This window comes from Jatropha curcas, chromosome 4 (genome assembly GCF_041381405.1).
Source record: "Jatropha curcas cultivar XTBG-Jc1 chromosome 4, XTBG_Jcur_1.0, whole genome shotgun sequence".
NCBI lineage: Eukaryota > Viridiplantae > Streptophyta > Magnoliopsida > Malpighiales > Euphorbiaceae > Jatropha > Jatropha curcas.
Window position 1 is genome coordinate 11,669,906 of NC_143154.1, and position 22,066 is coordinate 11,691,971.

Consider the following 22,066-nt stretch of genomic DNA (forward strand, 5'->3'; position numbering starts at 1 on the left):
GATCGGTGGCTGGAGAATATCCTAGGGTGGGCGGTGAGGCAAAATACTAACCCTAAAAAGGCAGTGGCTTCTCATAAGGGAAGTTTCGGAAATTTCTTTCTTTTTTTTTTTTTTTGTGAATGGAAGGCTCTGACACCATGTTGAGAGATTATATTGTAATTGTATTTCTTATATCTCATCAATCGATTACATAGGTCTATATATAAGGAATTCCTAAGCTACCTAGCTATTTAGGAATTCAAATAATAAACTAATTAGGAATTTAACTCCTAATAGAACTCTATTTACAACTAATCCTTAGTGGAGTCGCGTCCGGTAGTTTTTGGTGACCGGATTTCATCCCCCAGGATCGACTCGATGTCCAGATTCTTTTCCAGTGGTTAGTTTTTGGTTCCGGCAGCATCTGGTAGGCGCTTTTTTTGTTTTTTGCTATTGCTGTTTGCGGCTTTCGGTTCCTTTTGGTGTTGCTACTGTTCTGTTGGGTTCGTGCTATTAATTGGTTGCTGTTGGGGTATTTTGTTTTTTTTATTAATGGAAACTACACCCACAGATTCTAAAGCTATTATTACTGATTGATCCTAGCAATGAATTGTAACACCCCTTCCCGGTCCACCCGTAAACCCGAATGAACCGGACCGAGACGCTACAAACTGGTTGACTGTATGGCCTGACATGCTGAAGTCATAATGTATATTGAATATAATAGCATGCTGATGTTGTATACAAAAATAATGTAATTTATATTTACAAAACATGATACTAGTGTCAAAATGAAATGGGCCCAACTGAGTGCCCTGTACATGCCATAAAAAGGGTAGACAAAGATACATATTAAAATGAGTAGCTACCCTGAAGACTGAGTCTTCTACAGATGAACTGCAACAGTTGTAAGCCGACTCTCTATGGTCTAATCTCAAAACCTGCTAGTTAAACAGGTAACTCGCTGAGCAAATAAAGCTCAGTGGATATCTCAACAGATAAAGAAACAATTAAACACATACATGTATAGAAAGAACCATGTAAACACATATGGTACATATAAGCGCACACATCATGATACTTTCATGATACGTTGATTATCTTTTGTACTGTTTATAATACTGTATAATTCATGAAATGTTATGTCAAGATATCTGTATGGCTCCATAAGGTTATAGTGAAACCGAAGTGATAAGAAAAACTATATGAAACTGGATGAATACTGTATGCTTGGCTACTATGGCCCATATATAATCATATCCACTCAACGGCCTGTAGCCGGAGTATCAAACTGTATGGGGTGCAGATCTGCTATCCTATGTCGCGACATAGCCTTATCTACATGGTTTCTACCTAACCTCAATGGAGCATAATGTTGGTATGTCAATAATATAACACAACATCATATTAATAGTTCATAACTTCATAATTCATAATGTATATTTGATTTCACATCATTTGCATGCTTGCATGTTGTTTTAATACATGATTTAATGTTGTATTTTAGTATTAAGATGATTGGAGGCATATAAGTGAAGCAAAGGAATACAATTGCATTGAAAAAGAAGTCCAAAAGTGCATGAAAACACAAGTCGCGAGCGCGCCTTGCAAGGTCGCGAGCGCGTAAAGCACCAGATGAGAGACAGTGAGTTATCGGGCACAAGTCGCGAGCGTGAGAAGTGCCAAATGAGAGACAGTGAGTTCCCAGGCCAAATTCACGAGCGCGCGATGAAGGTCGCGATCGCTTACAGGCCAAGGGCCAAGTACGCGAGCGCGTACTTCAAAGTCCCGAGCGCGAGAAATGCCAAATGAGAGTCAGAGAGTTTGCGAGCACAAGTCGCGAGCACGCACTTGAAAGTCACGAGCGCGAGATGTGCCAAATAAGAGTCAGAGAGTTTCAGGTGAAAGTCGCGAGCGCGTAGTTCAAATTCGCGAGCGCGAGAAGGCAACGCGAACTTGTCATGCAATTCGCGCGCGCGCTTCCAGCCTGCACTGTCTGTACTCTTTTGGTCATATCTCTCAATATACAACTCCGATTTGGATGATTAAAAAACCCATGTAAAGCTAACACATAGAGGAACAAATAACTCTTCTATGACACTTCCTAATTCCATCATTAAATGGGGTCAAAATCAAGATGAAGTTACTGGTAAAATTTCCAGCAAAACCTATTTCAACATAAACTCAATATTCACTTCATTTATTCAATACCTCCCCTGTTCTCCCCTGTTTCTCACCATTACCAGTCCTCCCACTCAACATGAAGCAATATTGTCTCACTAGCAACACACCACACAATTCTCATGCAAAGAAAATGGAAAATAACAAGAGATATCAAACCTTTACTCCAAAAGCTTGAGCTCCTCTTTAGCTTCTTTTTTCTACACTCTTTGAACTCCCTTCACCTATAAATAAGAATTCTTATGAATTCTAAAATAATAGCACCAAATGATTCAATTATGAACTTCAAGAAGGTTTACTTACTTGGATAGAAGAAAAATTGAAGTTAAGGCTTAACTACCATTAAAATTGAAAGGAAGGTGGAAGAGGAAAGGAAGAAGATGAAGATAAACATGAAAATGGGAAAGTGAAATGGGTATGCACGGGTAGGCTCTAAAAATCCATGACTTTGTGTGTAAAAGTTCTAAATGGTACCTCAATTGTAAACAGGCTACAACTTAATACCCAAGCTCAATCTTTTAATGCAAATCAATCCTCACCCATGTGCTTTAATCTTTTCTCTCAATCAAGTAACTCCACTTAATAACCCATTCTACCCCAACCGGGTTTGGTTCAACTCGACTCAACTCGACTACTCAACTCTATACTAAGACTCGACTCGGTAGGATGTCACATGAATAAAATCACAGAACATAAATTGAAAGGAACTAATTATTTAGATTGGAGTAAGACAATTAAAATTTATTTGAGGAGTGTTGAAAAAGATGATCATCTAATTGATGATCCACCAATTGGTGACAATAGACAAAGTTGGCTAAGAGAAGAAGCTAAGTTATTTCTACTTGTTTTCGTCAAAATCCCGAACCTCGGAAGGATCCCGAAAACATCTTTTTATTATTCATTTATTATTATTGTTTTGAAAAAGGTGATAAAAATCTTGTTTGATATGCGATGCCGATAAATCGGTCTTATAAATTATTTTGAGTCGCCACCCATTTTTTCGGCAATGGGACCGTTTCCAATTTTATTTTATAAAAGTGACTCCATTTTAAACCCAATTTTTGTTTTAAGGCCAAATTATTTTAAAAGACTGGTCAGGTGAACCAATGCGGTTCTGGGTAAGGGAATTGGGTACGCCGGCCCGTTGGAAGCCGACGCCCGAAAAACCGGCCTCTTTTAACCTACAATTTCTATTTTATTTTATTTTAGAAAAGCCAAATTATTTAATTAAACCCAACCCGAATAAACCGAACCGAGTTCCTATGTGGAAAATTAATTAATCGTCCCAATCAAATCTAATTATCACATAGCGATTATTCAAATCAAAGCAATTAAATCAAAGCTATCAAACCAAATAAATAAATAAAAAGACCCGCTCTTGCCTTATGGTTCAAGGCGGGCAACAAACCGAACCTAAAATACATTCTACCCGATTTAAATCCAACCCATAAACCCAAAATCATGCATATTTATTATTTAACACTAGAAATGCAAATTGTTAATAAACATGCAAATTAATCTTAAATATAAATAAATCAACAAACTGAATTTTATTTTCATTTAAACATAAATTGCAAAATTCATATGAATAAACACATAAAATTACATTTTAGTATTATAAGTTTATTTAAACTGTGATCTGTTCATAATTGGACATTTTCAGATTTATTGAAGAAATTAAACCTTATTTTTTGTATAAAATTTATTATTTTTTTATTTTTCTGGAAAAATCGATGAACAGTCGCGTCACGCAGCTGTTCCTGGATGAACAGTTGCGTGACGCAACTGTTCTTGATGAGCAGTGAACAGTGAACAGTGGATAGTGAACAGTGAACAGTGGATAGTGAATAGTTGTGTGAACAGTGATGAATAGTGATGAACAGCTGCGTGACGCAACTGTTCTTTTATAAACAGTGCGCGACGCACCTGTTCTGGCCCAGAATTCATTTTCAAGTTATTTATTTACATCGTTTCTTATTTAAATGTGATTTAAAGACATATAAAATGGCCAAATATGAACAGAATACAATTTAAAGAAACTTAGATTACTAAAACCACAAAAATATTACTAAAATCACAAAAACATATAAAAAATACAAAGAATGTTAAGGAAATTACCTAATCCTCAGATTGATGCTTGCAAATGGATCAAATCTCTTAACAAATGATAGTTAAGATTTCCAGAAGCTTTGTTTCCAAGGATTTAATTGTGGTTTCTTTATAGTGTGTTTTTTAGGGTTTCAAAATCGTGTTCTTCTTCTGTTCTTCTTTTTCCTCCCGTCAAAATTGTGAGAAAGAGATGTATTTATAGGGTAGGTCAGGACACAGCTGCGTCACGCTACTATAGCTGTGTGACGCAGCTCTTTTTTTTTCACAGTGGTGTGACGCGACTGGCAGTTGTGTGACGCGACTGGCAGTGGGGTGACGCGACTGGCAGTTGGGTGACGCGACTGGCAGTTGTGTGACTCGACTGGCAGTTGTGTGACGCGACTGGCAGTTGGGTGACGCGACTGGCAGTTGTGTGACGCGACTGGCAGTGGGGTGACGCGACTGGCAGTTGGGTGACGCGATTGATAGTTGGTTGACACGACTGGCAGTGGGGTGACGCGACTAGCAGTTGGGTGACGCGACTGGCAGTTGGGTGACGCGACTGGCAGTGGGGTGACACGACTGGCAGTGGGGTGACACGACTGACAGTTGGGTGACACGACTGGCAGTGGGGTGATGCTACTGGCAGTTGGGTGACACGACTGACAGTTGGGCAACACGACTGGCAATGGGGTGACGCGACTGGCAGTTGGGTGACACGACTGACAGTGGGGTGACGCGACTGGCAGTTGGGTGACGCGACTGGCAGTTGGGTGACGCGACTGGCAGTGGTGTGACACGACTGGCAGTGGGGTGATGCGACTGGCAGTTGGGTGACACGATTGACAGTTGGGTAACACGACTGGCAGTGGGTGACGCGACTGGCAGTTAGGTGACACGACTGGCAATGGGGTGACACGATTGGCAGTGGGGTGGCACGACTGGCAGTGGGGTGGCACGACTGACAGTTGGGTGACACGACTGGCAGTGGGGTAATAGGACTGGCAGTGGGGTGACACAACTGGCATTGGGGTGACATGACTAGCCCAACCAGAAACTTAAAATTGGTTTGATTTATCCTTGGATTAAAAGACTTCTAGATGGCATTAACCCATTCATTTCACATCCTCGTATCATCATTGGATCAGGCAGGGGCACAAAAGACACGCGTCAACAGTTTGCCCCCCCACTTTATTATTAATTGTATAAACGATTAATGTTAAAGTGGTCCATTGACGTGCCTTCAATCTGGTAATCATCCTCGAAGCTCGGTTTGGTTGGTTCGAAAGATATTGGATTGATTTGATCATCTGGCCACCTATTCAGCTCGGTTTGATTGGCTTTGAAAACACCTCCGAGGCTTGGTTTGATCGGCCTGAAGGATTTGAATGCCCTGGCCAACTTCGCAATACACCATCATTGACCGGGAAGAGAACCCAAACAGCTTCGTAATACACCATCACTGTTCGGTCACTGAAATTGTCCTGATCAGCTTCGCAATACACCATCACTAATCAGGATTTGAGTCAACTTCGAAATACACCATCATTGACTCGATTAAGGATTCCAAAGCTCAGTTTGATCGGCTTTGTTGTCCACCTCCTCAGCTCAGTTTGATCAGCTTTAGAGGATTTGAATAGAGATTGTCTTGATCAGCTTCGCAACACACCATCACTAATGAAGAAAAGGTCCAAGCAGCTTCGCAATACACCATCACGGCTTGGTGGGATTTGAGATTATCCTGATCAGCTTCGCAATACATCATCACTAATCAGGAAAGGAATTGACTCGATCAGCTCGCAATACATCATCACTAATCGAGAAAAGAACCCAAACAGCTTCGCAATACATCATCACTGCTTGGTGGGATTTGAGATTGTCCTGATCAGCTTCGCAATACATCATCACTAATCAGGAAAAGAACCCAAACAGCTTCACAATACAATCACTGCTTGGTGGGACCTATCGGCTTCGAAAAACCATCACTGGTTGACCTGAAAAATTGTTCAACAGAAAAAGAGCAATATCTGTGTACAAATAGACCTTGCCTTTTTGTTAGAAGAATGTTGGGACATCATATGCCCCCATGCATTAATTATAAATTTCAAAAGTTTGCATCAGGGCAAAAGATTATACTTTTGCTCCCAGTCCGGAATTCCGACTTAGGACCAAAAGTATCATCTTCTTAGGCAGACCTTCAATGTTTATTGTCAAAATTTGGTTTGAAAGGTTTGCAAAAAATTTAGTAAAAATTTTAGGCCAGAAGAATTTTAAGCCTGAATTTTCAGGTATACCCTTCCTGATGCAGTGTTTGAGAGAAAACTTACCTGAGGCTAATTTGGGCAATTTGATGCTCCTCCCCCCTGTGCGGTGAGTAGACAAAATTGCTGAAGTGTACGAACTGCATATCGACGTCAAATTGCTTGAACGGGTCACTATGGGCTTTAAACGGACCATTTGGGCCTTGTGGGCTTAACGAGTGTGATGGGCCCTTCCTTTGGGCTTGAGGGTTGTTGATGGGCCCCTCCTTCTTTTGGACTTAGAGAGGTGGGCTTGGGCCCAGCGCTTACTTATAAGTAAGTTTCTTCTAACCATTTCATTTAGCAATTGCGCCAAATGTTCTTTTCTGTGCTTGCAAGTGCCTGCTCAGAAGTATCAGGAGGTGTGCCAGCGGTTCGGCTTCGCCCGGTCTTACATCGCTCGACTCTACGCTGACCGCGACGAAAGGGTATGTATCTCATATGCGTTACTTTCTTCTTCTTTTGTCTGCATACCCTTCTTACATATTTCTGCTCTTACAGGATTTGGAGATTGGGAAGTTGCGGAGGCACCAGTCTCGCCAATCCAGCGTCGTTACCCTACTCCAGCTGGAAGTGGATCGACTTCGGACAAGGTTAGAGGTGGAGGGGATTCCGCTAGACTTCTCCGGGAGAGGATGATGATGGTTCCTCATCCGATGACGCACCGCCATCTCCACCCCCTCAGGCAGCTGCTGGTCCGAGCCGGAGGAATCGCTAGCCAGGCTCCTATTTTTTGACCATTTTTGAAACATTTTTGTAGTTTGTAGGATTATATGTACAGTTTTATTAATTTTATGACATTATTTTACATTTTTACAGTATATTTGCTTTTATTACAGTATCGTTTATACGTGTATTTCTTACAACTTATGAGATTTTATTCCTGCAAAAATAAAACATGAACACAAAAACACGAAACAGCGGTGTCCCGTTTATTTACAAAAGCGGTCCACCTTGTTAGCGGTCCATGGACCGATTTATTGTAAATGAATAAATGAAATAAGATGAAATAAGTAAAGAATAAAATAATGGATTTAAAATGAAATACGACAAAAATCAATTACTAAATAGAAGTGGATCGTAGTACTTACCTGACAGAATGATTAATGTGGTCATAAAAATTCAACCGTCTGATTGTACAAACCGTCCTTCTTATTGTTCAATGCGGGTTTAAGTGCTCACCAACCCAAGCAGTCCATACATGAATACCTTTCCAACTACCCTTGACAGCGGACATCAAGTCGAATAATGACAATGCTTCGCTCATCGATCCCTTTACCCTTCTATAAATAGGGATTTCCCTTCATATCTCCTTCATATCCAGCATTCAAAGCAAATCAGTTTCTTAGATAATCCTTTTCCATGGCCTTCAGAAACCAAGTCTCATCCTTTGTTCAATCCATTCCTGAAGACCTATGGCAAGTTCCTCCTATGAACCAGCTCGTTTGGCTGAAACATTTCAAAGACTTAAAACCTGACTATGGTTTCTTGTCTTGGCTCGTTACTCATTTTAATCCTAACACCATGGTTTTCCGGTTTGAAAACTCTGAAGTAACTCCGACCTACGAGGAGATGTGTGCCGTGATGGATCATCATCCTGACCAAGACGAAACTCCGGCTTTACCCCCAGGTCCTAGGTATGATCTAGCTGAGATTGCGGCCTTGTGTCCGATTTACCTTCCTGATGGCATAAACGTGGATCAAGGTCTTCCCTTGGAACCTTTCTTGAGCAAGGTTTTGTCCATTGATCTAGATCTCTCTTGGATTCGAGCTTGCTGTTTCTTACTGTTGAATGTGTATGCCATGAAGAATCGTCAACCTGGAATCAGAGATTTCCGACTTCTGACCGTTGTTCGTGACATGCAATTGTACCATCATACTATCTTTATGATGATCATGGGAGAAACAATGTGTTGGGTCAGGGATATTGCCCTTCACATCACCAACTTCAATGTTCATCATCGCGGTTGTCCACTGCTATTGCAAGCCTGGGCTCTGGACAAGTTAAGCCTGATTCCCCTGGTTCCAGCTCGCTTAATTCCAACCTATGGGCCTGCCATCTTTCAATCTCGGTCTCGGAGACACTTCGATTTTGGGGGTAACCCTACAATTCGGTGGACTTGTCTTTGGTGGAGGATAAGACTGGTCACGACCGGAAGTATGAACCTCAACTATGTGTTGTATGCCAGTCTAGACCGTTCCATGGCCTCTTTCCCCGATAGGATCAGTCGTCAGTATGGGATGATACAACGCGTTCCCAAAGTCCATAACTTCGAGAGTGGCCTGATAACACCGCATCTGTTGACCAATTTGGCTGATCGTTGGCAAAATCGAAACACTGTGTATTTAGATGGAGGAACGATGCAGGACACCGTGACACTCGCATATGCCAACTGGTTCTTTACCCCATAGTGATGTCATGCTCTGTGAAAATTGGCCTCTGCTAATAGGCCCCACTAGAATAAATTGTTGTTTGTTGTTTTTTTCTTTTGTACTCGGGCCATGAGCTTTTATTTGAATGTGTCTGCTCTCCTTTTAATTAATGATCCCGATGATTCTGTCTTTATTAATTCCTGCTTTTTCTGCACACATGAATCAACAACAGACAACAAATTTTTTCTTTCAAAATCGTTTGTTGCGTTAGCTATTTGGGCCTCCTGCCCTCGGGTTAATAAATGAAAGCTCATAAAGAAGAGATTATTCTGTAAAGATAAAAGCTTACACTAGGAAATAACAAAGAATGGGGTGACTATTTTATTACCTGCACAAATCAGACAAAAAATAACAAATGCAACTCTCCTTTATGTATGCATGAACCTACATGAGTACTAAGGTTTTATCCATGGTTTTATTGATCTTTCCAAGGAAATCGCCGAGAAAATGGCACTTGACCTTCTGATCGCTGTCTAAGAGAATCCAATACCCGGGCAGGACCAACAACTAAACATCTTCAAAACAAATGAGCAAATGCTGACCACATAGGCAGAGAGGAATGTCTTGTAATCGACGATCATGCCCCAGAAACAAAAGGGAAGAAGACTTTGAGAATCAAGCTCTTTATTGCTCTTACTTCTTTCAACATTATACAGAAGTGAAGAGAAATTATTTCAATACAATGGTTATTCATTCTAACTACTCATTTGCCTATTCTCCTTCTAGTCAAGTCGATGACATTGAGCAACCAGTTGCAAGCATGTCACAAATGCATGGCATAGATTTCGCATTTAAACTAAGCACCATGCGTTAATCTCAAAACTCTTTATTTTTATTATTATCATTTTTTTTTCATTTTTTTTATTATTTTTTATTATGCTCTAACTTTTGCCTAGGCCGCCCTTTCGGGTTTTCAACCTAGCGAGCTCATTTCTCGCCTAAGCCGCCCTTTCGGGTTTTCAACTTAGCCCTCTCTTTTCTTTTCTCTTTTTTCTTTTTTTTTTTTTTAAAATCGAAATCGTCATTTCAGACATTGAATCTCTTCATTTGATCCTGACTGACAATCCGATTGACAGGCTTCCCTTCTTAAGTGACTAATTCAGCGGCACCCTTATCCGACAGCTTCTGGATTTTGAATGGTCCATGCCAATTGGGTCTGAATTTCCTCTAGGGTGACTCTGGGATTCGTGGTCTAACAGTATGATCAGCGCTGAATCTCCACTTTTCAAAGTCCTTGGATGTACCCGCTTACTGTAGAAACAAGCAATCATTCTCTCTTTCTTTTTTTTTTTTTTATCATTTTTCATTCATTTCATTACTATTATTATTATTATTATTTTTTTTTGATAACATGCCATTCCTACAGCGCTGTTACTTAGGACATCCATATGTGGAAGAGGGAGATCATCTTTGGGCAAGGCTTTGGTCGACACGGGCTGTTAGTCTCCCCCTTTCTTGAGCATAGGGACTATGTTCGCTGACCACTCAGAGTAATGCATTACCTTCCCAGAAACTTGCATCTAGCTCTTTCTGAACCACAGCCTTCATCTTGTTTTGCCACTTCTAGTTTGACCCATCTCCTTTTCCGCTTTACTGGCTTGATATCTGAATCGGTAGGGACGACATGCCCTGTAATCAGCTTATTGATCCCCCGGTATATCAGCATAACTGTAGACGTTCTTGGAAATCGTTTTTGAGCTCAAGCTTAAAGTCTGATCCGATTTCGATTATTTTTTTTTTTTTTTGAGATTTTGGACGGTGCTCAGGTTAAATGCAAAATGATGCAATGCATTTATGCCAAATATGCGTGTGGTATAATCAATGCTATGAACATAACAATCAGGAGAAGTAAGAAAACAAGTAATCGAAATTCATTCCCATTGATTGAAATAGTAAATGAAGTTCATTCACATTGTTCTTAAAGCAATATTCAGAAAACAAACAAAAAGATTAAAGAGCTTGTTCAATTTGCACATCAGCTAACTTTAATGGTTTCCGGGCGCAGGCTTATTATGCTCAGGAGGCTTGGTGATCTTCCTGCTATCTATCAAATCTTGGATATCATGTCGGAGCTTGAGACAATTATCAGTAGAATGACCTTTACGCTGATGATATTCACAGTCTTGATCAGCGAACCTACCCTGAATAGGCTTAGATGGATTAATTGGCAACTTTGACAATACGCCATTCTCAATGCAGGATCTCATGACTGCGCTTAAAGGCATGCCCAAATTAGTGAATTCCCTTTTCTTTTTCTCCTTAACAGCTCTAACTGTATTGCTACTCCCTAATTGGTTTGTAGCCGCATGACCAACATTTCTGTTATGATTACTGCTGGAAGACCAGTAGTTACCAAACCATCGGCTCGTCTTTTTCTTTTTGTTGTACAGTTCTTCAAAATTCAATCCAGCCCTCCATATCCCCAGTTCCAGGCCGTCATATCTTTTCCTATAGTTCTTGTACGATGTCTGAGGAAATCCTCGCAACACATCCTCTTCGCCGTATTGGTTCATCTGAGCAACACGGATGGACTCCGACAAATGGGACCTCTGGTCATCATTCTCCGCGAACAGGGTATGCTTCGAAGAAGTAGAATTTGTGGGCTCCAAGACATACTCTGTCACATGAAAATTGATGACTGGATCTTTTTCTTTCGAAACAGATATCCTCTCCACCTTGTCCTTTAGTTCTGCTATTTGCTTAATCAGCTCATTCTCAGTCGGACTAGCATTATCAGCTGATGCTTGACTACCCAAGGTGTGTTCTGGAGCCTCTCTTCCCTCCACTATAGGCTGATTGCTTGAAGTAGGCGGCACTTGGTTATGGGCTCTATCTTGAGCAAGAGCAGCAGCTATTATTTCAGAAATGGTCCTTATCTAGGCTGGAGAGAAACCCGTCTCATTCACAGTGTTATCAGCCATCCCAACCAAATATGAATCAGAAATTGAATCCGAAGAACTTGAATGAATCACAGGACTAAACGGAGCAGGCTCGGGGATTGGGATACTCTGACCAAACGTTGACCAGGGCGCCGGTGCCAAGCTCTCGAAGTGATTTCCCGGGAAGGATCAATTATGACTGATAGATATAAACACCTGAGTTAAAGTAGGTCCTGCATGTATGCATGAGAAATAGCAGCACATAGAATGAGAAATGCAGTTCTAATGTGCTAATGGCCGGTATGGAAATAAGATCCCAATTTCAACGACTGGACCCAAAATTCGGTGTGAATAACATGGCAATGACTTATTTTGTATTCAAACATTTTCGGCATTATCTGTCGTCGACCGTCCCTTTTTGGAATTTACAGTCGACTATTTTCTCTCAAGTCCCTAACTTTTGCCTCGGAATGAAAGAATTTCCGAGCGGGATTTTTATTTTATTATTATTTTGTTATTATTTTTTTATATGTCCTTACTTTTTGCCTTGGAACATATGGCCCCAAGCAGGATGTCATTCTATTTTGTTACAAAATTTTGTAATCTCTCACTTATTTTCAGATAATGCGAGAAATGTAAAAATACAAAGGAATCGCAACCCCCTTATATCTCCCTTTTCTTTTGGGTATTGATTCGCTATAAATGATTGTATAGTATCATTCACAATGAATTTGAGGGCCAATCTCAAGACCAAGGTCAAATGTCCATACAGAACATTAGCTCTTATTAATGTATGGCTGAAAAAGAGAATGTTACATGATGCGTGAATGTCACAACATATGTACAATTTATAACATACAGGGGAACGGGAGTTGGGAAATGCATGCCTTCCAACCTGATTTCTCCCACACACGGATTCCATTGGTATAAAATTTCGACATCTGTTTCCTAGGAATTGGCCTAATCTCGACAACCAACAGGGGGTTTTGAGATTGACGATATCAACTCTCGGAAATGAATGCGGCATAGCAACAGCAAATAGAACCGGGTATTTCCTTAGGGGAAGTAACTACGGTTTTTTAACTACATGCATTGGCTTTAGTTTTATTGGGCTTAACAAAGTCTGGGTTCCGCAAACAGGATTCGGGCTTTGTTGGGCCTACTCCTTTTGACGCACCTTTGAGGTACTAGGCTTGCGGTTGGTAGTAATGTTAATTCTTAGATGGATGCACCTAAATCGCATGGTTTAGGCTAGATCCACTGTCAAACTTAACACCAGTACGGAAGGGTAGTATGGGTAGAATGAGGTGAGAAGAGAGAAATACGAATGAATGCAAAAATCCTAGAAAGAAAAAGGAAAGCATTTAAACACATACGGACGATTAATAATTTTCCATCGGCTTTTCTAACCAATTTTATTTAGAAAGGTAGGCTTTTAGAGTCAATTCCTAATTGCAACCACTAAATTGTTTGTTAAAAAACAACCGGGGATTAGTGGGTGCAAAATCCCCAGCAGAGTCGCCAAACTGTTTTCGTCGAAATCCCGAACCCCGGAAGGATCCCGAAAACATCTTTTTATTATTCATTTATTATTATTGTTTTGAAAAAGGTGATAAAAATCTTTTTTGATATGCGATGCCGATACATCGGTCTTATAAATTATTTTGAGTCGCCACCCATTTTTTCGGCAATGGGACCGTTTCCAATTTTATTTTATAAAAGTGACTCCATTTTAAACCCAATTTTTGTTTTAAGGCCAAATTATTTTAAAAGACTGGTCAGGCGAACCAATGCGGTTCTGGGTAAGGGAATTGGGTACGCCGGCCCGTTGGAAGCCGACGCCCGAAAAACCGGCCTCTTTTAACCTACAATTTCTATTTTATTTTATTTTAGAAAAGCCAAATTATTTAATTAAACCCAACCCGAATAAACTGAATCGAGTTCCTATGTGGAAAATTAATTAATCGTCCCAATCAAATCTAATTATCACATAGCAATTATTCAAATCAAAGCAATTAAATCAAAGCGATCAAACCAAATAAATAAATAAAAAGACCCGCTCTTGCCTTATGGTTCAAGGCGGGCAACAAACCGAACCTAAAATACATTCTACCCGATTTAAATCCAACCCATAAACCCAAAATCATGCATATTTATTATTTAACACTAGAAATGCAAATTGTTAATAAACATGCAAATTAATCTTAAATATAAATAAATCAACAAACTGAATTTTATTTTTCATTTAAACATAAATTGCAAAATTCATATGAATAAACACATAAAATTACCTTTTAGTATTCTAAGTTTATTTAAACTGTGGTCTGTTCATAATTGGACATTTTTAGATTTATTGAAGAAATTAAACTTTATTTTTTGTATAAAATTTATTATTTTTTATTTTTCTGGAAAAATCGATGAACAGTCGCGTCACGCAGCTGTTCCTGGATGAACAATTGCATGACGCAACTGTTCTTGATGAGCAGTGAACAGTGAACAGTGGATAGTGAATAGTTACGTGAACAGTGATGAATAGTGTGACGCAGCTGTTCCTGGATGAACAGCTGCGTGACGCAACTGTTCTTTCATAAACAGTGTGCGACGCACCTGTTCTGGCCCAGAATTCATTTTCAAGTTATTTATTTACATCGTTTCTTATTTAAATGTGATTTAAAGACATATAAAATGGCCAAATATGAACAGAATACAATTTAAAGAAACTTAGATTACTAAAACTACAAAAATATTACTAAAATCACAAAAACATATAAAAAATACAAAGAATGTTAAGGAAATTACCTAATCCTCAGATTGATGCTTGCAAATGGATCAAATCTCTTAACAAATGATAGTTAAGATTTCCAGAAGCTTTGTTTCTAAGGATTTAATTGTGGTTTCTTTATAGTGTGTTTTTTAGGGTTTCAAAATCGTGTTCTTCTTTTTCCTCCCGTCAAAATTGGGAGAAAGAGATGTATTTATAAGGTAGGTCAGGACACAGCTACGTCACGCTACTATAGCTGCGTGACGCAGCTCTTTTTTTTTCACAGTGGGGTGACGCGACTGGCAGTTGTGTGACGCGACTGGCAGTGGGGTGACGCGACTGGCAGTTGGGTGACGCGACTGGCAGTTGTGTGACGCGACTGGCAGTTGGGTGACACGACTAACAGTTGGGTGACCCGACTGGCAGTGGGGTGACGCGACTGGCAGTTGGGTGACGCGACTGGCAGTGGGGTGACACGACTGGCAGTGGGGTGACGCGACTGCCAGTTGGGTGACGCGACTGGCAGTGGGGTGACGCGACTGACAGTTGGGTGACACGACTGGCAATGGGGTGACACGACTGACAGTTGGGTGACACGACTGGCAGTTGGGTGACACGACTGGCAGTGAGGTGACGCGACTGACAGTTGGGTAACACGACTGGCAGTGGAATGACGCGACTGGCAGTGGAATGACGCGACTGGCAGTGGGGTGACACGACTGGCAGTGGGGTGGCACGACTGACAGTTGGGTGACACGACTAGCAGTGGGGAACAGGACTGGCAGTGGGGTGACACGACTTGCAGTGGGGTGACACGACTGGCACAACCAAAAACTTAAAATTGGTTTGATTTATCCTTGGATTAAAAGACTTCTAGATGGCATTAGCCCATTCATTTCACATCCTCGTATCATCATTGGATTAGGCGGGGGCACAAAAGACACGCGTCAACACTATTGATTCGCAACTCTATTGATAGTGAAGTGGTTAGGTTAATTAATCATTGTGAGTTTGTTAAAGAATTAATGGATTATCTTGAATTTTTGTACTCGGGAAAAGGTAATCTGTCTCGTATGTATGAGGTCTGCAAAGAATTTTATCGGGCCGACCAGCAAGATAAGCCCCTTACAACTTATTTCATGGAATTTAAGAAGAATTACGAGGAACTTAATGTTTTATTGCCTTTTAGTCCTGATGTTAAGGTTCAACAGACGCAGCGAGAACAAATGGCTGTGATGAGTTTTCTTGCAGGTCTTGCTCCAGTTTTTGAAACTGCCAAATCACAAGTTCTTTCAGGCAGTGATATTACCTCTCTTCAGGAGACTTTCACTAGATTGCTACGTATTGAGGATTCTCATACGCCTTCCCCTTCTGATAATAGTGCCCTTGTGAGTCGTAATCAGGTAGCTAGACAGCCAGGACACAGAGAAGAGGAGGAAATAACCGTAGTAATGGAACAATCACTCAGGAGGCAAGCATTCTTATTTGCCATTATTGCCATGAACCTGGTCACACTAAACGGTATTGCAAGAAACTAATCAATAAGCTACCAAGGGTAAATATGGCAACTCACGATTCCACAGTTACTTCTTTTGATGACAATGTAACAATTTCTGCTGCGAAGTATACTGAGCTCTCTAGATACCGTTCTTCTAAGTCTACTGATTCCTCAATTCCTGCTACTACCAACTCAGGTACTCCCCCTGTATTTTTCAGAAGTACTAAGACTGGTTTAATTCTACTTGTGGTTTATGTTGATGACATTGTTATTACAGGGCGTGATTCAGCCGACATTACATCACTCAAGTCATTTCTCTAGACCCAATTCCAGACAAAAGACTTAGGATTGTTGAAGTATTTTTTGGGTATTGAAGTGTCTAGGTGTAAGAGAGGCATCTTCTTATCTCAAAGGAAGTATGTCCTTAACTTACTGAAGGAAACTGGAAAGTTGGGTGCCAAGCCATGCTGTGCTCCAATGACTCCTAATTTGCAACTTTCAATTGATGGTGAGTTATTTGATGATCTTGAGATGTATAGAAGGTTAGTGGGCAAATTGAATTATCTTACCGTAACACGTCCAGATATTGCTTACTCTGTGAGCGTCTTAAGCCAGTTTATGTCTTCTCCTACTGTTATCCATTGGGAAGCTTTAGGACAGATTTTGCGCTACTTGAAAGGTAATCCAGGTCGTGGCTTGCTTTACAGTAATCATAGGCATTTGAACATTGAATGTTTTTCAGATGCGGATTGGGCAGGTTCGAAGGTTGATAGAAGATCAACTTCAGGATATTGTGTCTTTGTAGGTGGAAACCTGATATCGTGGAGGAGCAAGAAACAAAATGTAGTCTCACGATCAAGTGCTGAATCAGAATACCGAGCTATGGCACAATCTACTTGTGAGCTAATTTGGATTCGTCAGTTGTTAGAGGAAATTGGCTTCAAGTCATCCTTGCCTACAGAGTTATGGTGTGATAATCAAGCTGCTCTTTACATTGCATCAAATCTAGTATTCCATGAAAGAACAAAACATATCGAGATTGATTGTCATTTCATTCGTGAAAAGATACAACAGGGTGTTATCTCTACAGGACACGTTACAATAAATGAACAGTTAGTAGATATCTTTACAAAAGCTCTAAATGGACCTCAGGTTAACTATCTTTGTAACAAGTTGGGCATGATTAATATCTATGCTCCAACTTGAGGGGGAGTGTTAAGGATTAGTTGTAAATAGAACTCTATTAGGAGTTGTAAATAGAACTCTATTAGGAGTTAAATTTCTAATAGGTTTATAGTATCTTGTATGTGTATATATATGTGTCCCTATTGATGAAACAAATATAAGAAAATAATTTTCCCCATTAAATTTATAGACCTTAAAAGGTTTGTGATGCGCATTAGGTCATATATGGACCAAATAAACAAATAAAACATGATTGAGAGCAATGATTGGTGGATTGGTTCATCTTTCTAGGATGAACATCAAGATCATGAGCTCAAATCTTGTTAAAACCTTTTAAATTTCTATCATTTAATTGCTGTCTTTCACTTTATAAGCACTTTATTATTTTTGTTCTTTAATATTCATGTTCTTTAATTTATGCCTTTTAGTTTGATGTCTTATGTCTATTATTATGCTAAACCCCTAGTTATTTATAATGTAATTGTGAACATGCATCATTTCATCATTCTTTGTATGGAAGGATGTGTATGATTATTGCGACGATTGATATTTAATTCTATAAATAATGTATGCATTGTGTTTGTATGATTTATCTTACTTATTGTGATTTAATGTGTTATTATTGAAAAATGTAAAGGGTCCTTAATGGGATTCCCATTGTAGCTTGTTGGAAATAGATAGATTGGGTTTGGGAAATTTGGAGGGTTTGAGGGTAAATTGTATTGTAGGGGATTGGTTTGTATTCTATCCTCCTCACATCCCCTTCTTTGGATGGTTTATTTAATGTTGTATGGATGAGATTGAATGTATGTTTGACATGTTTTTCAAAAATGCATAAAAGGTTTTACATCTCAATTTTTCAGTTAATTACATTATTAAATTATTGTGAATTAATGGACAACTAGGAGGCAAGCTTAGCCAAACAAAATGGGTGCCTAACACCTTCCCATTTCGTACCTAAATTCTGGACCCTATCTCTAGTTTAAAACCGAATTAGTCGATTCTAAAGAATCGGCTGACACCAGAATTTTCCCTAATAAGTGTGGTGACTCCAAAATAAAATTCTTACCAAAGTAAGAGAACCTTTTTCTCCAAGGATTAAACTGGTTTAAGTAGAAGAAAACCATTTTACTAAATAAAATAAATCAAGCCCGTTCGATTCGATTCTTTCCAATCTCTTGGAAAAAAATCTAACATCCTAAGCGAGCCAAGGTGGGTTGCCGGGTAAGCATAAGAGCTGGTCACCAAAAATGGGCCTGGAGCCCGTTGTGGGCCTGAAAGCCCAAAAACTATAAATAGGTGAAAGTAAGCCTTTAGCCTTCACTTTCAACCTAAATTTTCCAAAGGCTTCTAAAATCCTCTGCTTCCCTCTCTTCTCTTCCAATCACTATAGTTGCGAAAAATATCACCGATTGGATTTCGAGAGGTGCCGTGATCGATGGTGCAACTCGGGTGCTGAGCCACGGTATGAAATTATGGGAATTTCTTCTGATTGCTAGTGATTCTATCACCCCATGGCTAGATTTACCTGGGCATCTTTGTTAGAGCACGACTGAGGTAACTCTAAACTTTTTCTTTTAATTTTCCTACGTTAGGAACACTAGAGACATGCAAATAATAGGTTAGAAATTAAAAATTAAGAGAAAACATACCTGTTTGGCGCGATTGGCGCAGGTTTGTGCCGCTGTGGCATGCACCACTATCTGTGGTGTGTGCCACAGTAGCTACAGCGTGCGCCATTTACGCTGCTATTTGGTTGGCTTGACCCTTGTGCCTAACCTATGGCATAAGCCTCTAAGGCAGTGGCACATGCCACTTCTAAAGTGGCTTGCACCGCTTCTTGTGCCTAGTGCCACAGGAACTGCACAATCTACGTGTTTTTTCATTTTTCTTTGATAACCTGCAATAATCATACTTGTTTTCATGCTTTGCACTTATTTGTCAGTGTTACTTGTAATGGTTTATCTTGTAGAAGGGCATGTCGCGTGTCGAGGCTGGCGAAAATGCCTTTGCCACCGATGAGTGGTTCGACCGGCTACCGAAGCGGGTGCAAGACCATGTCCGAGAGGCTGGCTTCTGTCGATTCATGGATACCTTGCCTAGGGTGTAGGGGTGGAGCTTGCCATCAAGCTTACTGGCACTGATGGAGCGATGGATGGACACCACTCACAACTTCCATCTTCCTTTCGGTGAGATGGTTATCACATCGGTAAACTTCGCCACTATGACTAGTTTACCGTTCGGAGGGCGATCAGTTGTGTTTGATGATCGGTTTCGATCTTTAAGCTGAGCGAGATTGCAAGCGAGCCTTAGAGCTGCTATCGGCATCGAGCCCACCATCACACAGAGCTGGGTTTGGTATGACAGTATCTATGCACAATATCAAGAGATGCCCCAAGAGGAGATGGAGATCATGGATGTCTACACGATGGCCCGGGCTTATCTATTCTACCTATTGGCGACCACCCTCTTTACGAACCACGGGAACTATGTTGATTTGGCAGTGCTACCCTCATTATAGGATCTCGATGTGATCGGGTAGCAGAACTGGGGGGCTGCTGCACTATCTTATCTATATTATGGGATGGACCTCTGCTTGAGAGGCAACCATCTAAATATCGGCTACCGGCGCGCCATCAAGGTAAAGTACTGAAATCATTTTTTGCTACTTTTCATTATTTACTCTTCATTTGTATCTGACTGTTGTTCTTGTTTCTTTTATATAGATCTAGGCTTGCGAGCATCGAGTGTTACCGATGCCCCATCTTTTTGGTTTTGGCGCTGGTGTGGACAGGATGATTGTAAACCCTCAATTTTTGCCCATAATACTACAAAAAAATTGCCATTTTGTGACTGACTCAATTCAAAATTGCGACCAATTTGCGACATATTGACAAACAGTCGCTAATTATAACGCTAAAAATTCCCGCGAGTTTGTTTTCCAGTTTGCGACAAGTGTACGACGGATTTGCGACCATAAATTATTCTGTCGCAAAATTGCGCACTCCAAAATAAGGAACAAATTCTACGATCGATTTGCGACCGAAAAATAGAGGTTGCAAATCGGTTGCAATTTTGGTGCCAAGTAAAACGACATCGCAGATTTAAAAATTGCAACTGATTTTAATGAAATTTGTCGGTCGCAAATTTTAGGGCTTTAAACGCCAGATGCCCTCATTCTTCTTTCTTCTTCTTTCTTTCTTCTCCTCCTCCTCTCTTCTCCTTCGTTCGCAGCGCCGTCGCAGGGTATCACCGCGCCGCTCCAAGCCGCCTGACGATGTCATCTCTGCTCCATTGCATTCCCGGTCACTTCTCTTCTGCGTTCGCGCACTTTGGTCTCAGGTACGTTTTGTGTTTTTTATTTTTCATTTTGTTTTTTTTTTTTGCTATTTATTATTATTATTATTATTATTATTATTATTATTATATAGAAGAAAAAATGTAAGGAAAAATTAGGTTTATTAGGAAAAATTAAGTGATTAAATATATAAAATTTGAACTAATTAAGTATATAGATACACTTGGATTCTGTATATCATTAGTGTAGGATATGAAAATATTAAAATTGAAATATACAATTAATTGTTTGAAAAAGACAAAATAAGAATCCCATTATCAGAAGAAAAAGAAGCAGCACTACAGGAACGCTGCAAGTAGTGGTGGAGGTTCAGCTGCAACTCACCTGAAATTGGACTGCAACATCTAGTAAAAAAAATACATAAATGAGGAAGCTTCAATTTTATTGGAAATAGCTGCAAAACGTCCAAGCAAATAATTTATTTTTGGTGGCAGAATAAACACAGAAAAGTTATGATCAATCTGGCTTTATTCTCTTTAATTTCAAACATCCGTTTAATTAGTGAGTATAAATTTTTTTGAATAATAATTATCTCTAAATATATATTGATTAGTTATTATTATTTTTAACTATATATTGAATAATTCTTTCTTTTAAAAGAATATTTTGACAAGAAAAACATTACTCGAATTTTCATTATAGAAACTATTTCATTGAACAACTACACTTGTGGATGTTTGTTTGAACTCAATTTCAAAATAATAAATTCGAATTGGATGATTAAAAATTTATATCAAATAGATAAAATAATTTTATTATTATAGGGAGCAATTTTATTATTATTATTCGTGTAAAATGGTTAAGTGATTTTTTTTTTGAAAGAACTAATTAAGTGATTAAATATATAAAATTTGAACAATAAGACTTTTGTGTTTAATCTAGTGATAAAAAATGAAGTTTTAGAATTTAATAATCTTTTGTCTATTTTGACTTTATTTTTGTAACAAATTTGTGTCTGGATTAACAAAAAGAGATTATATTTTTAGACGAATTTTATCTATAAAGTTAGAAATTTAATATATATATATATATATTAAAAACAATTCAAAAAGAAGAAAAAATGACATTGCCACATGATACATGATACAGAATAGCAATAATAGAAGACAATTGTTATGATACATGTAACTAAAATTGCTCTTTTTTTGTAATTATAAAATAATGCATTTTATTTGTTATTATTGTTGTTATTATTCTTAAATAATTTTTTTAAAATGAATGATGCGTTTGGGTTGGAGGCCTAGTAGTGGCCATTTTGCCTTTGGAGAATGTTGGTATATATAGAAGTGTTTATTAAAGTGTCTTTGTATTTGAGATTTGATTGTGTTGTGCCGAAGTGCTGCCGAATTTTTTTTCAAAAAATTCAATATAACTTTAGTATTGAATAAATGAATTTAGTGAGTT

General features: G+C 39.2%; 1 pseudogene; it reads left to right on the forward strand.

Annotated features, from left to right (window-relative positions):
• Positions 1–15,646: 15,646 nt before the first annotated feature.
• Positions 15,647–16,440, forward strand: LOC149496859 (uncharacterized; annotated as a pseudogene).
• Positions 16,441–22,066: the final 5,626 nt, after the last annotated feature.